Genomic DNA, 15429 nt, shown 5'->3' with positions numbered 1-15429 from the left:
CGCTCTCTCTCTCTCTCTCTCTCTCTCTCTCGCTCTCTCTTTCTCTCTCTCGCTCTCTCTCTCTCTCTCTTTCTCTCTCTCTCTCTCTCTCTCACTCACTCAGTCTTTATCGCTCTATTTCTCTCTAGAGCAAAGACAGACAGGGAGAGAGAGAGACAGAGACAGTGATAAAAGGAATAGGGACATAGCAATAGAAAAAGACACAGCAGGGAGAGCGACAGAGGCAGAGATAAGTTGTTGGCCATGCTGTCACATCTGATCCATCAGGCGGGCCGTGGGTCTCACTCTGCCTTGGACACCTTTATTGAAACAGCTGCACTGGTGGCTGGGATTGAGAGCAGCAAAAAGCTGTGGAGAGGCTGCTGTGGACAGGCCCCTGGGATCCAACGCCCTGTCGGATACCATTACAGCGCAGCATGCTGCCCGCTTACACAGTGACACACACATAGACACACAGACGCACACACACACACACACACACACATCAACACCACACCAGCGCTGTATGAAACTTGTTCAGCTTTTACACACTTTCTCAACCTTTGTATCTCTCTCTCTCTCTCTCTCTCTCTCTCTCTCTCTCTCTCTCTCTCTCTCTCTCTCTCTCAATTTAATTCAATTCATTTTCAATTGAATGGCTTTATTAGCATGAGAAACATATGTTTACATTGCCAAAGCAAGTGAAATAGATAATAAACAAAAGTGAAATAAATCTCTCAATCTCTCTCTCTGCATTGTTGCTGTCTGTGGTTGTGTGGAAGTTTGGGCAGATGTGGGATGCCATCCATGTTGTGTGTTGCCAAGTTTACACACAAGAAAGAAACTATACTTCCGTTTTCAATTCACACATTACACGCTATTGCTCTGTCTTTCCCTTGCTCCAACCACCCACCCACCCTCTCTCATTCTCTCTCTCTTTCTCTACAGTGTTGCTCTCTATGTCTTGCTCTCCCTGATATCTCTGTCCCATTTCTTGGTTGTTCTTGCTCTCTCTCTCTCTCTCTCTCTCTCTCTAACTCTTTATCTCCCTCCCTGTCTCTATCCATCCCCCTATCCACCTCTTACCATCATTCTCTATTTCTCTCTCTCCTTCTCTCTCTCTGGTCAGTGCCTCTGTACGCTCTCTAGATCTGAGGGCCCTGCATGGGTCTCTGATAAGAAATAGAGTGGTGTTAGTTGCTAGTAAGTAAGTAGGCGGCGTACCAGAACACATGTAGCCCCAGCCAACGCACTACTAGCTGTTTCTGACAAATCCATGGGCTCTTATCTCTAGATGCTTGCGGTCCAAGATACCTTTATCATGGTGATCTGTCTCACCAATCTCAGCGATTAAACCGGTCCCGGGAGAGTCCTCGGCAAGTAACGGATAGCGAGCTTTCTCAGCGTTATCTATGTTATGGATGTTTTTCTGTTTCTCTATTTTCTGTGCCTGTTTTCTTTCTCACAGAGAGCTGCTGCATGACTCAGGGAATACTCTCTGTCATTGGATTGAACTCACTTTGTCATTGACAGTTTGAACTAACTCGCTTTGTCGTTAACAGTTTGAACTAACTTGCTTTGTCGTTAGCAGTTTGAACTAACTGGCTTTGTCGTTAGCAGTTTGAACTAACTGGCTTTATCGTTAGCAGTTTGAACTAACTGGCTTTGTCGTTAGCAGATTGAACTAACTGGCTTTGTCGTTAGCAGTTTGAACTAACTGGCTTTGTCGTTAGCAGTTTGAACTAACTGGCTTTGTCGTTAGCAGTTTGAACTAACTGGCTTTGTTGTTAGCAGTTTGAACTAACTGGCTTTGTCGTTAGCAGTTTGAACTAACTGGCTTTGTTGTTAGCAGTTTGATCTAACTCACTGTGTTGTCAGCAGTTTGAACTAACTGGCTTTGTCGTTAGAAGTTTGAACTAACTGGCTTTGTCGTTAGCAGTTTGAACTAACTGGCTTTGTCGTTAGCAGTTTGAACTAACTGGCTTTGTCGTTAGCAGTTTGAACTAACTCACTTTGTCGTTAGCAGTTTGAACTAACTCGCTTTGTTGTTAGCAGTTTGAACTAACTTGTTTTGTCATTAGCAGTTATTTGTATGTATGTGCCAGATGCCCTTGTGTTTGTGGTTTTGTCTTTTGAAATTAATGAATGTGCTGATATTGATTTTGCGTAAACAAATGTTTCGCTCCCAGTGCAATGTCCTTTGACAATACAATAAAAAACATAAAATGGTTGAGGGTGGTTTACAAGTGTCTTTGAAAGCAGGGACACAGAACGGCTGTGAATGGCTGTGAGAGATGCCTCGTGAGAATTTACCCGGAACCCTGATCCAAAACGCTGATCCATATTCAAACAAAGATCAAAGCGTCGTCGATGTTGTGAGAGAAACACAGGGGGGAAAAATTATGTTATTCAAATGTAAATATTGCTATCCGCTATGTATTTGTTATTTTCACGAGGGAAAGGGATAAATAGACTGTGACTTGTTACATTTGGCCTTATGAATACAGCCCCGCATCACAGAATGCATTTGCCGCGCAACAACTAAATCATCTCTTTCTCTTTCCGAGCCATCCCACCACACTCCAGCCAGCCGCGAAGGGCGGCCATTTTGTACATTATCTTTGTCAGAGGCTTGGCGGTATCACCTAGTGTGCAGCTGTTCAGAGGAGTGTGTGTCTGTTGTCCTCCTCACAGAGAGACATGAGGCTGCTGTTGTGCACCATATCGATTAAGGCTGATCTGAACCTGGCTTAATGGCTAGCTGGCTGGTGACTGGTGCCTGGTGACTGGGCCAAGCCCATGGACGTCAGCACATACAGACATCCCTCTGAGAGAGATGGAGGGACCAAGGAGGAAAGGAGGTTGACTCATCCAGTTGGCCCTATTCTATTCCATTGCATATGGACCACTGTTGAAAGGGGAGGAAGTTCAGTGTGGGTGCAGGGCCAATGATAGAGGAAGGAAAGAAAGGGCGGAAAGGTGAAGGGAGCCTCTGCTGGCAGTGGGGTGCCACAGATCAGGAACCCGCCTTTATGCTTGGAAGGAAGAGGAAGAGCAATGCCTCTCTGCTCGTTGGTTGGTTGTTTGCCACCCGTCCGTCCGTCACTCCCTACCAGCTGCTGGGTTGTCGCTGGCACGCACTCGTGGGCCATTATCAGCATGGCAGGCCTCCCTGAGCTGGAACCTGGTACTGGAGGATTAGCGTTACCATTAGCAACTGGAACTTGGTATTGTTGCCAGCTGCATTAGCATTAGCGGCTAGCCACCCATCTGGTGAGGAAGCCCAAAGACCAGGCTTTTAGAATTAGCATTAGCAGTTATGCCCATCTAAAGGAGATGGAGAAGCCCACAGACGAGTCTTGAATCTGGGGGTAGCTGGGAGGCTTGGAGCCCGGGCTGAGGCTCTGGACTAAGCATTAGCCACTCTGTAATTAACCAGTGATTTGTCCTGCTGTTTCCTCCTCCGGCTGGTCTCTGCCAGCCTGATTGCACTCTGTTTCATTACGACAGCTCCTCTTGGCTCCCAAGGTGCAGGAGGACACACAGGAGCTGGAGAGCAGTGGAGGATAATTATATTGTACTGTGGGAGATGGGTAGGGCCAAGAGGCACAACACAAAACCACACTTTCTAAGTGTTGTGTGTGTGTGTGTGCACGTGATGCGTTTGTGTGTGTGTGTTTACGACACTTCCATCCAGCAAATGTAACCTTGAGTCAGCCATTTTTCCTCCAAAATATATCAACAACAGCTGATTGTATTGGCTAGAGATGCTCTAGCTGGGCTAAGTGCCTTCTTTTGGATCATGGTTTTCCCCCTTGATTCTAGAGGGTTAGTTTGACCTGTAGATAATAGATGTGTGATTATCTATGTGAAACGTTTAGTTCAATGTTTAGCTGGGACCGCCGTGTGTGTGTTTGTGTGTGTCTGTTCCGCTTGCAGGAACCCACTGCGATTAGGAAAATGAAGCGCTTAGGGTGGATTGAGTGGTTTGACCTAGCATTGTTTTCCTCTCCAGAGACAATGGTAGCCGCTTCCACTAATCAATAGCTTGGCCCAAATGTGAATACAGTGTGTGTGTGTGTGTGGGGGGGGGGGGGGGGTGTGTGAATGAAAGAGGGTAGCGAGGGGTAAGACAGCGGGAGAAAGAGGAAGAGAAAAGGGGTAAGAGAGAATGAAAGGAGAAAAGAGGGATAGAGGGGTAAGAAAGAGAGAGAGTTAGAGGGAAGGGAGAGAAAAGTGTAGGCCTGTATCTGTAACAAAAAGCCATGTGTTTTATACCCAGGGTGCAAACAAACCACTAACCTTTTTAAACGTCCTGGGGTCAGATAGCTCTTGTCTGAATTGGTGCTTTGGAGAGCGGGGTGACATCTCTCCCTCATTTAAACAGCCCTTCCTGTCGCCCGCCGCCTGCCACTGTTGTCACGGGGACGGCAAATGGCAGGGGTAATGAGGCCTTAATGAACTCCCAGCAGGCCTGGCGGCGGCTGCGTGGATCGCCGTGGCGACCGCAGCCATCGCCTTTAAAATCTTCCCAGATCTCAGCCGGGCCATAAGACAAATGAAGAGGGGAGAGTCAACAGAGTGGCTATTTGCCTCGACTTTGTATGCTCTGTGTGTGTGAGTGTGTGTGTGTGTCTGAGTGCTTGTCTTAGATTGGGTTTGTTTATCGACCATGTCAATGGCAGTGGCTGAACTCTCAATACTCTGTCTTTTTGTGTACAGTATGTATGTGTTAATGTGTTTGTGTGCTCGTGTGTGCATGCCAGCCAAGGTATGTGGCAGCACCCTAGGTAAGTGTGGGCAATGGGGCAGCATCCTCATCTATTCTCCTCCTCTTTTCTGATTTTCCCTCTCTATTTGATCCCGTGATCATCATTCAGCTGCTGGCTCTCTGCTGCTGGTGCACAGCAATTAATAAAATAACACATCGCTCGCTCTCCCTCTCTCTCTTTCTCTCTCTCTTTCTCTCTCTCTCCCCCTCTCTCTTCCCCCTCTCCCTATCCCTCTCTCTCTCTCTCTCTCTCTCTCTCTCTCTCTCTCTCTCTCTCTCTCTCTCTTTCTCTCCCTCTCTTTCTCTCTCTCCCCCCTCTAATAAAATAACACATTTCTCGCTCTCCCTCTCTTCCCCCCTCTCCCTCTCTCTCTTTCTCTCTCTCTCCCCGTCTCTCTTCCCCCCTCCTCTCCCTCTCTCTCTTTCTCTCTCTCTCCCCCTCTCTCTCCCTCTCTCTCTCTGTCTTCCCCCTCTCCCACTCTCTCTCTCTCTCCCCCTCTCTCTTCCCCCCTCTCTCACACCCTCTCTCGCTCTCACCTCTCCCTCACTCTCTTTCTCTTTTTCTCTTTACCTCCTTTAACAGTGGCCAAGACATCACAGAAAAATAAAACATGCTTGGCTTCAGAGTGCCTGGAGAGGGAGAGAAAAGAGGGGAAAACTAGTCTATTTTATCTTCAGGCCTGCCTCACGCCCCCCCCCCCCCCATCTCTTCCTCTCTCTGTGTTTATGCAGAAATACAGAAATACCCTAATTTCCCCCTCTAATGTCTGTGAAATCAAATCACATCACCCTGTGATCGGGTGCCCCTTTTGTACCTCCTCTCACACTGGCGCTTCCGGTGGCCGGTGGAGAAATGACTAGCTAACAACCCATGAATTATTCATTGAATCACTTTTCTCTCTCTCTCCGGCTAAATAGTTTTGCCAATGTGCTGGCCACTAATTTGTGTCATTGTTAAGAATCAAAATGACTTTACATGTTTTTAGTCTCAGGGCTTGGAGATAAAATAGTCTGGTGTGGGGGAAGAGGTGAGGAGGGAGAGGGGTGTTGGGGGTTGGGAGTAAATAATTCAATTTGAAGATACACTCATTGAAAAAAAAGTTTTATATCTAGCACCTAAAAGGTTTCTTCGATTTGAAAACCCCTTTTTGGTTCCAGGTAGAACCCTTTCCACAGAGGTTTCTACATGAACCCAAAAGGGTTCTCCCTGGAACCAAAACTGGTTATTCTATGGGGACAGCCAAAGAACCCTTTTTGGAACCCTTTTTTCTAAGAGTGTAGAGACGGAGGGCGTTTGGGATGCTGAGCGAGCCATGCGAGGAGGTGGGGAGTTGGGCTGAGGAGCGGGCCATGCGAGCTGTATGTCACTCTCATTCAGGTTACGAGCACTAGGCTGTAAATCCACAACAGAAGCATTCAGAGGGAGGGATGATGATAGACCTCAGACACACAAATCAACGGCCGTCGGGAAAAAATGAAAACAATCGTGATTCAATATGCACACACGCCTGCACTCAAGTCACACGGGTCAGGAGAAAACAGGAAGCAGAAGCACACTTCCCCACACCTACACTGTTAGGATACGACACATTTAGATTTAGTGTTTGTGGTCAACAGGCAACCATTTCTACGCTTCCTAAGAACGTATTAGGTCTGAACTGAAGTGGAACCAAATGGTGATGGTTTGTGTGTTCAACCCCTTTGACTCTTCAAGGAGAGAGGCTTTTTAAATTAAACTCAATTTAAATCCCAGCATTTTCAGCCCCAATGCTTATTACTTAGCGGCTGTATGGAGTTAATGTGTAATGCACGCTCGCTAGTTTCCAATAAACCACGCCATTATATTGAATTGCACCGGCAGTAGTTATAATATGCCTTATCTGGGCTATTGCTTACCACTGAACGAGGGAATTGAAAAGAAGAAAGGATGTTAAGCCCTTGGGCATTTTCCTTCCAATGCACTGGTAATGGGTGAAGGCCGCCTTTGACGATCAAAATGATCGAAGATACGGTCACAAGTACAAGTTTAAATATGCAGCGCCATTGATCTTACAGTACACCACATTAAATACACGATGGAAATACAATGTATGCAACGTACCATCGATTTTCCCATCTTCACCACTTATTTCTCTCATACATTGTTTCTAGAACATGCCAGAACATGACGTTGGTTACACACCTATGACCAAACTCAATAACGTTAATTTATTCCTATTAAAAAAAGCCTGAGGGAAAAGGGAAAAAAACCCAGATGCAATAAAATACAATAAAAACAGTTTTCTCCGGGTCTGTGAGTCTAACCGATTTCATTACAACGATGTTAACGCTTCTCAAATTGTCCAATCTCCAATCGCCGCTTTTCCAAATTGACTGACTTCTACCGGCGGTGAATTTGTTTATTCATATGTATTTATTTCTTAACAAGGCTAAATTGCTGTTTTAGTAATGAACCTAGCCCTCCCTTGACAATTAATCGCTGAGGGGACGCAATGGCACGGGAAAGACATAAAAGTTTATGGACTTGTGTGTGTTACTTTGCGGTGGCTGATTAGTGGCTTCTCTCGAACAGGAAATGAGGCCCATATAGTTTCATGAGCTCATTACAGAGAGGCTAGAGTCCCTACTGTGGCCCAAATGGCCCGCTATTCTCAATGTAGTGCACTACTTTTGGCCAGGGCCAATAGGGCTCTGCACTAGGAATAGGGTGCCATTTGGGATGCAGGCTCTGTCACATCACCACATTAAATAGAGATGCACTAGTGGAGATTGAGCGATATCACCGTCACTGACTGCCCTGCATTCTATTTGGTTCAGTTTAGCCTAATTCATGACATGCTTGTTTTTTTTAATATCGAAGCCGTTTGTCCACAGAATGCTTATTAACAGAAGGTGCTGGTCTGGGTGCCCAGGAATTGGGAGGATTTGAAGATGCTATCAAGATGTTATCGAAGTCTTCCAAAACAGTTGAAAGCGTAATGCGTTTGAATATGGTATATCTCAGTGCCAGGGGAAGTGACGCATATTATTAAATGCAACACAGATTGTACACGATATAGGGAATAGGCTGCCATTTGGGACACATCCAGTAACTAACTCAGGGAGACACTACAGGTTTCCGAGGCCTGCGAGTCTAACATTTTCTTCATTAAGACTGGCTTTGAGAGCTGAAGTCCCTGAATCACAAGTCGCACAACTTCCCCATCTGCATTTATTTATGCACTTATTTAGGACTTCAATTATTGCGAGAGAAGGAGCCAATGCCAAGCCCTTAACTCAGCAGGCTGGCTGGAAGGAGGAAGGAAGGAAACTTCATCCAACTCCAACCAGAGCTCCCCCCTGGATGATGTCATGTTACATTTGGAAGAGCGGAGAGCGTGTGTGGCGGCTTTTGAACTAGCCAGTGTTCACAAATCTTTGGCAGGGTTCACGACGGTTCTTGGCACGGTTTGTGATCCATTTGAGTTTGGATGGTGACTGGTGAGATGTCGGAGAGAACTGTGTGAAGAAATGTGATGCGTATTGTCGAGACTATATTCTGCCCGACAATAGTGCAGCCAGAAAATGCATGTATTCGCTGAATTTGGCCTCGGGAGCATTTTAGCTTGCTGATTTCAGGTGTAGTTTCATGAAAAGAAAGAGCAGGTTGAATGGAATAAGAATGTAAATATTAATAGCAGAGTAGAAGGCAGAGAATATATAGAGCACAAGTTAATACAAAAAAATGAAAAATAACTAGAATTGGCCTTGGATTATATCAAAGTCTGTTATTTCATTTTTTTTCTCAACATTGTTCTCCTCTCTCGATATTTTTCATGTTTTCTGGTCCTCGTTAGCTCAGTTGGTAGAGCATGGTGCTTACAATGCCAGGGTAGTAGGTTTGAATCCCAGGACCACCCATATCTACAATGTACAGTATACAAAGAAATGTGCAGTTAGTTTGCAGTCTTTCCAGCTTCAGTTTGAAGTGATTGTGTTAGCTGTGTAGTTGGCTAGCTTTGAACAACAGTGTCCTGATGAAAGAGCACATTTTCTATGCCAGCTGAAATCACTCATCTTTAGCTCATTGTTATGGATATATCCAAATAAATGTCACAAGAAAGCAGCTTAAACACATGCAGCTCCTTTGTTGTTATTCTGACTGCACAGTTTGACGTGACTGTAAGTTAGCTGTAGTTTGCTAGCTAGTAAGGGATACGAATGTAGCCAGCCAGTATGGCAATAAAACATTTAGAAGAAACGACGGGGTCCATAGAAACAGAACAAAAAGACTTAACGACTTTGTTGCGTCTCTGGCATCCGAACCGATAGAACGAACGACCAGCCGGCCTGAGTAGCAACCGTAGATTTGTTGGGACTATATCTTGTGTGATTTAGTCGGGATATCTTGATGATATCTTGATGAATAAATTCATTAAAATAACACTTTGTCTTGGGCCCTAACAACAGCCATGCCAATGTATCTTTCAAACACCGGCTTCTCTGGCATTGTGTGGTGACTTCCTGTTCTCCTCAAGGCATACTGACTGTACTACAATAGCAATAGTTAGCAGCTGTATCTTTAATCTCTAGGATATTATGCCATTGGCTACCACAGAGGTAAATTATCACTCACAATGTGATAATGGCATTGTTACTCTGACATATATTGTAAAATGTAAATGTGATAAAACACTGGGGGTGTTCTTTAACATCCAGTGTTTTACTCTGATACTCTGTTGGCTTTCCACATGTCCTCGTCGGATTTGTAACCTTAACAATTTAGTATTGTTATCCCCCTCACCCATATAATTACATATGGAACATATTAATAATTGACATTAGTAATTTGTCTGGTATATTATTAACATATACCAATAACCTTTATGTTCTTGAAATAAAGGATCTCGATGCCCTCACCCCTCCGACCATGTAGAAATCAATGTTACGTTAATTTACCAACATTTCTTTCCTTCCTCAACGTTAAGCTCCACACCGTAGGTCAGGTCTACAGTGGATGATATTTATACAGTACTTCACCCTTAGTGAACTTGGCAAATAGACTTAAAGTTCAGCTCAGTGTTTCTGTTGCAGGGCAACAATAAAGGCCGCTACCAGAGCAGATATGATAGATCTAGAGTGGGGAATGTGTGCGCGCGTGTGCGTGAGTGCGTGCGTGCACCCCCATTAGGGGAGGCTTCCCTCTCTCCTTTTCCTCCCTTTCTTTTTCCCCTCCCTATCCGCTCCCTCCCACTCTTCATCCACTGAGGATGACAAGTGCTGCCCAGTCCCCTCCACCCTCCGCCCCTCCATTTTGACAGCCTCTACTACTCTATGAAAGTAGCGGGACGTTCCATTCCGGTGACTGATTGGGGGGCGCTTGTTAGTGAGGGTACGCTAACGCTAGCCTTGCAGCACGTTTTCTGACTACTTCGTTGTCTGATTGATTGACCCTGGTCCGCCTGTTTTTTTCAGAGGTGCCGGGGCTCGGCTCCGTCTGTTGGGCTGGTCGTTGTAGCGCCATTGTTCCTCGATGGATGGTGATGTCGTCATAACCATTTGATTATGTCATGTTTTCTGTTGGGGTTTGTGCAGTTTTTCTTCTCTTTGTTGAAACAAAGAGGGACTACCTGAACATGTTCAATAACAAGCTCTGTTTCGCTTGCCGTTGCAAAATGTTCTGCTACGGAGTGCCCTATTGAATCGTGCCTTGAGTGAGTTCATGGAGGTTGTTTTGTTTAGGCGCAAGGGGGCACATGGGAGTGTATCAAAATATATTATCTCCCCAAACAGGCCATTTGCTGATGCATAAGCTGTCCCTAACACACACCGGTCTCTTATTAACAAAGGGCAAAGGTTATCAGAGGTCAACCTTGACTGGTTCCCCTGCCGCATCCTTCGGCCTAAGGGGACACAACCACACAACCGGCGACCATCAGGCCCAGGGCTCCCTGTCAATGGATGACCAAGGATTAATGAGGGTTAAGGTATATCGTGGCTCATAGGAGAACAGTGACTATCTTCTCCATTAAAATCCTCTTCCACATGAATGGGTGACAGTAGCCCGATCAGCCATGTTGTTGCACCTTTAGGCAGAGTAGCCCCCCCGACCAATAAAACACAATCTATAACATGCTGTCCTCTTTAGGGCAGAGTAGCTAATCTCCCTTTCCTTTATCCCTCCCTTCTTCCCTCCCTAGACCAATAGAGCACCATCAATTCCCACTCCCCTGCAGCTAGAATTGTTGCTAGGCAAGAGAAACATTTTTAGTTTTACTGCTAGTGTCCTGCAGTACAATTCTGCACATTTTGCCGTAGGTGGAGGCAAATGTTTGCAGTTTTGAAATGTGATAACTGATTATCAATTGGCTCCACCCTGGATGGTAATTTCACCATGTTAACTACAAGTTCAGATAGCTGGCTGTTAGACTAATTTACCAATCTAAAAAAAATGTAGCTGACATGGGCTAATTAAGTGACTGCTAATGCACAACCACATTTCGAAATTGCACCTTGTGTGTTCTATTATTTGATTTTGAGATCCCGACTGAGTTCCGCCCCAAAATAAAATCTATTTTATTTTTTTATTGGTCAGCGGGCCTATAAAATGGGGCCCAATCTTTGGACAGAGTTTGGAATTAGGCTAGTAGCTAAAATTGTTGCTAGTCAAGAAGCTAGAGCATTGTGACTTCCTCCATCCCTCCCGCCATCTCTTTTCTCCCTCCATCCCTCCCTCCCTAGACCAATGGATCCATTCCCACTCTCAGGACACTGAGATCAAGGGTTGCACTTCACTTGAATCCTGTGTCACAAGGTTTACATAACACATCATAACCGTGTCATGACAGATGCCATAAAAGTTACGACAGCTGCAATCATCTCCTAGGTTAGTACCACTGACCTGAAACAATCATCTACAGCCTTGTGTCTGTTTGTCGTTTTCGTTGAAGTCCATTTAGGTCAATTAAAAACAAATGCCGTTCCCGAATATCTTTAGAATTCTCTGTATTCAAAACCGTGCTGCAGTGAAAGTGCAGATGGAACACACTTCCCCAGCTTTTCTCTTTGAAATATCCCATGGGAGGAACGCAATACATGTTCTTGCATTAGCTGGCTGTGTGGGATGTGTACGCAAGAGGTTAGCGGTTGCTCCTTGCCAGAGAGCACATTATGTAATAATTCTATATAGACCTTCAATCCCTTCATGGTATAGTAATGTATTTGTAACAGGATTCAGTAGTGCTATGCACTGTTGTCATATATTCTACCCCTGACACGTATTCTTTGCCTCAGATCCCATATTCCATTTCTCCAACCGTCAGTATGGGAGTGGTCAAAAGCGCTGCACTCAATAGGGTGCAATTTAGGACACCGACAGGTACTACCTTCCATCCTCTTCGTGGTTGTAGTATGTAGCCTTGCACGAGCGAGCCAGAGCAGCTCATCTCCTGTTTCAGTTGCATGAGGCAGCTTGATGGACAAGTGGACCTACTGGACAGGACTCTAGTGGACAGGACTCTAGTGGACAGGACTCTCGTGGACAGGACTCTCGTGGACAGGACTCTCGTGGACAGGACTCTCGTGGACAGGACTCTACTGGACAGGACTCTAGTGGACAGGACTCTACTGGACAGGACTCTAGTGGACAGGACTCTAGTGGGCAGGACTCTAGTCAACATGACTCTCGTGGACAGGACTCTCGTGGACAGGACTCTCGTGGACAGAACTCTCATGGACAGGACTCTACTGGACAGGACTCTAGTGGACAGGACTCTAGTGGACAGGACTCTCGTGGACAGGACTCTCGTGGACAGGACTCTCGTGGACAGGACTCTACTGGACAGGACTCTACTGGACAGGACTCTAGTGGACAGGACTCTACTGGACAGGACTCTACTAGACAGGACTCTCGTGGACAGAACTCTACTGGACAGGACTCTCGTGGACAGGACTCTAGTGGGCAGGACTCTATTGGACAGGACTCTAGTGGACAGGACTCTACTGGACAGGACTCTACTAGACAGGACTCTCGTGGACAGGACTCTACTGGACAGGACTCTACTGGACAGGACTCTCGTGGACAGGACTCTAATGGGCAGGACTCTAGTCTGTCAGAGGGCCTTAGCCCCAATAAATCTCCTTAACACTGAGTGCCAAGCAGAGACATGTCCGATCCCATTTTCACAGCATTTGGTACGACTCGATCGGGTTTTGAACTCGCCACCTTCCAATCTCAGGGCGGGCACTCTACCACAAGGTTCCTGTTCAAGGTATAGTAGGGATGTCTTTTCAACAGGGTCCGTAGTGCTACATACAGTCTTGTGCAGTAGCTGGATGACTTTTCTCCAGCTGTCGTGGTGGGAGATTATGTGCATGGTTACATTGACCTTTCGTGATGTTCGAAAGGGTTCAAGATGCACTGGTTTCTGGCCATTAAACTGTCACAAAGCGTCAGCTTGGTCTTGCATGCTAATAGTGGAAACTAGCGAAAACACACTTGTCTGTCAGATCCTCTATTACGACTCTGTAGCCTGAAGCACTGGATTGCCATTGGGAGATTTTGAGATGTGTCCTTTTCACAATATCCTTCCCTCTTGTTCATTGCTAGCTTTGATAAGGAAAGAAATGGGTTTCTATAGCTGTGTTTTTTTAATGTCACTGGCTGTGCCCAAAAGGACATCATATTCCCTATATAGTGCACCATTTTTGACCAGAGTCCTATGGGCCCTAGTAGCAGGTAATGCAAAATATAGGGAACAGGGTGTTTTTTGGGACGCACCCACTGACTTTGAAGGGCTGAAGGGGCTGAGGTTCCCCAAAGCACTTAGTTTGTTCCAGCTCTCAATTCGCTAATCTGCCGCCATGTATAATCCAGCTCACTAGTGGAGAGGAGTCTCTACACATTAATTTTCAATGGCAATTAAGGACCTTGTTGCTTTATCTGAATAGGACTCATTATAGTTTACACTGAACGGCATGCACACTTATTTCTTCTTCTAAATAGTTTGTTTAGTTCTCGTTTTTTTTAATGCATATCTTAACAGGGCAATCAGTGGTTGGCACATTTTTTTCTAATTTTTGAATGGACCGCTTTGTTGTTTTGTGAGTCCCAGATTGCCTGGGTAAATCGCTGCAAATCCTATAGACAAAGTCTTTCCATATACCACTGTATGAAGAAAATCCAAATAGGACCCAACGGGAGAGATGGAAGTTCGCTGCGTGACACAGGCAGCAAGGCGATGGTGAATAGCAACATTAAACCCCTGGTGAATAGACTGGCTTTACCCTCTCTTCCCTCTCTACCCATTATGCTACCATTCCACACAACCACAACACATTTAAAGATATTGCAGAAGTAGAAGGTTGAGGGGGAAACTGATTTAAAGATAGTAATTTCATTCCCGGGGCTTAGCCATTTCCATAAATGAGATCACAAATGTAATCTATAATAGGATTTAGTGCAACAGTGTCAGTATTTGCGTCCTCGGGAAGTGGTAAATTCCGATGTCGCGTGGCCCGCAATAACCCAAGCCCCTCTAACGGACTGCATCATATACAGTACTTACCAGGGTGGCTTGTATCTCTGTCTCTCTGCCTCTCTGTCTTTCTGCCTCCCTCTCTCTCTCTCTCTTTCTTTCTCTCTCTCTCTCTCTCTCTCTCTCTCTCTCTTACAGGGTATATGGCGGCACACTCGTTAGTCAGTCGATATGGTGGGTCGTTGGACTCAAGATTTTGCCACTATGGCCTATTTATTGCCTTTACCTCCCTTATCCTACCTCATTTGCACACACTGTTTATAGACTATTTATATTGGATTATTGACTGTATGTTTGTTTATCCCATGTGTAACTCTGTGTTGTTGTTTGTGTCACACTGCTTTGCTCTATCTTGGCCAGGTCGCAGTTGTAAATGAGAACTTGTTCTTAACTAGCCTACCTGGTTAAATAAAGGTGAAATAAATGTAAAATAAAAAAAATTATATCTTGTAGCTCTTCCTTTCCTTTCAGATGTTTGTTGAAGTCATATTTTTTCCAACAGAAATCTATTGTCATTTTCTTCGCCAGCATGGGATATGAAGTGACCTGCACAATAAATATAGTGCACACACACAACACCCCTCCCACACACACGCCCACCCCACGTCCCACACGTTGAATTATCTCCGTGGCAACGTTGGAATCCATCATGGCGGATAGCAGCGAGGATGGTATTAGATGCAGCTTTAAAACGCAATAAAGTGTTTCCCCTCGTCTCCCCTCATCTCCCCGTCCCTGACAATCCCAGTGTGATATAAGTAAAGTAGGCTAGTGCCAGCCAGCCACACACACACACACACACTCAGAGGGTCCCTGAATACACCTCAACGCCTCGAAGAGAGAGCCTCATCTGCCACCTCAGTGTTTGTGATGATGTGCTTACTTTATTTCCCCATTGCACTGTTTATAAAAAACAGTTTCAGTTGTGGTCGCTCTCTCTCTCTCTTTCTCTCTCTCTCTGCCCCCCTCCGTTCTCTGTGTCTCTGTCTTTCTCTGTCGTTCTCTGTCTCTCTCTCCGCCCCTGACGTGTTTTAAGCACACTCTCAGACACTCCAGGCTTCTTTATCCTCACACTCAGAGTGGCAGACAGCTCTGCAAGCAGTGGCCTGCTGTCCAGCACAAACAATCCCGGGGCCACACACCTGCGCTCAGCCCCGGCCTTGA

The 15429-nt window shown here is 45.6% G+C and overlaps 1 protein-coding gene across 1 annotated transcript in view; it reads left to right on the top strand.

Moving 5' to 3' along the window:
* The window catches only part of LOC139418798 (catenin alpha-2-like), a 628002-nt gene that overhangs the window by 385857 nt on the left and 226716 nt on the right, over nt 1–15429 (top strand). The window lies entirely within an intron of this gene.

Source organism: Oncorhynchus clarkii, chromosome 10 (genome assembly GCF_045791955.1).
Source record: "Oncorhynchus clarkii lewisi isolate Uvic-CL-2024 chromosome 10, UVic_Ocla_1.0, whole genome shotgun sequence".
NCBI lineage: Eukaryota > Metazoa > Chordata > Actinopteri > Salmoniformes > Salmonidae > Oncorhynchus > Oncorhynchus clarkii.
The sequence above is the reverse complement of the archived record's forward strand: the minus strand, read 5'-3'. Positions and strand labels throughout refer to the sequence as shown.